Source organism: Nannospalax galili, unplaced genomic scaffold (assembly GCF_000622305.1).
Source record: "Nannospalax galili isolate Female #2095 unplaced genomic scaffold, S.galili_v1.0 scaffold54, whole genome shotgun sequence".
Lineage (NCBI taxonomy): Eukaryota > Metazoa > Chordata > Mammalia > Rodentia > Spalacidae > Nannospalax > Nannospalax galili.
The window spans coordinates 5,582,219-5,583,444 of NW_008341028.1; the positions used below are offsets into that span (position 1 = coordinate 5,582,219).

Genomic DNA, 1,226 nt, shown 5'->3' on the forward strand with positions numbered 1-1,226 from the left:
GGGGGGGGGTCGGCCTGGAGGCGGGGCTATGGCATGGGATGAGGTGACCAGAGCGAGAAGCGCCGACACGTGTCCTGTTGCAGGCACAGGGCGGGGGCAGTCCCCGGGGAACCGTCCGCCGATACAGCCCACCCCGGGCCTACCTCCCCGCCCGCCGCGCCCGCACGCCGCTCCCGCTCCGCCCCGCCTGGCGGAGACCCGCCCCTTCCCGCTCCCCTCCCGGCTAGCTCAGATCCTGCCCGCCCTCCGGTCCCCGAGGGTTCCCGCGGCTCCGGGAGCGATCGGCTGCCCTGGGGTGCAGGGCGAAGTCATGCCACTGCCAGCCATCCTTGCAGCAACCCGGGTGGAACTGATTCGGATTCGGACCCCTCCTGGGGACTTGCCTTTGCCCGGGCTGGGCGGGTGGAGCCTGCCTGCCTCACCTTGGGAATTGCTGCAACCTGTAGAATCTGTTCCTTCCAAAGCTGATGGGCACCCGGGGAAACTGAGCTCGCAGTGGCTCAAGGTTTTCTTACGGTACCGTAGCAGGGCCACAGGTCCTCCCCTCTCTACCTTACAGCCTCCGGAATTCTCTGAATAGCCCAAATGTCTGACCTTAGATGTCCCAAGATCCTCTTCCCTTGAAAGGCTGTGACAGGAAGCCTGGGAAAACAAGCAACGGAAAGCAAAGGGAACAGTGACCTAACCCGGCAAAAGGGAAAAGACGGAACTCCAGGGATGATGAGTTGACTCAGCAGGTACAGGCGCTTGCCACGGAGCCTGACTACCTGAGTTAGATTCCCGGATTCCACCCACGTGGAAGGAGAGCCCCCCCCAACCCCAACTCCAGCAATTTGTTTTCTGACATCCACACCTGCGCCATAGCACATGTGCATCCACACACATATACAACACACAATAAACAAGCAAACCAATAAATTTTTTGTTTTTTGTTTTTGTCTTTTTGAGGCAGAGTCTCCCTGTAGTCCCAGCTGACCTGAGCTCACTATGTAGACCAGGCTGGCCTTGAACTCACAAAGATCTGCCTGCCTCTGCCTCCCAAGTGCTGGGATTAAAGGCATGGGCTACAATGCCCAGCCTATAAATAAATATTTTTAAAAGATTTCCTTCTTATCTTTGGCTTTCAATATATATATTTACATATTCAGTCATTTTTTGAGACAGCGTTTCCCTGTAGCCCCAGCTGACCTAGAACTCAATATGTAGAACAGGCTGACCTTGAACTC

At 56.6% G+C, this 1,226-nt stretch overlaps 1 protein-coding gene across 1 annotated transcript in view; it reads right to left on the reverse strand.

Annotated features, from left to right (window-relative positions):
* Positions 1 to 551, reverse strand: part of Parp16 (poly(ADP-ribose) polymerase family member 16) — a 23,972-nt gene extending 23,421 nt beyond the window's left edge. Inside the window, exon 1 of the mRNA XM_008836314.3 lies at positions 423 to 551. The gene's annotated coding sequence lies outside the window, so the exon portion shown is untranslated. The remainder of the gene's footprint in view (positions 1 to 422) is intronic.
* Between the last annotated feature and the right edge of the window lie 675 nt (positions 552 to 1,226).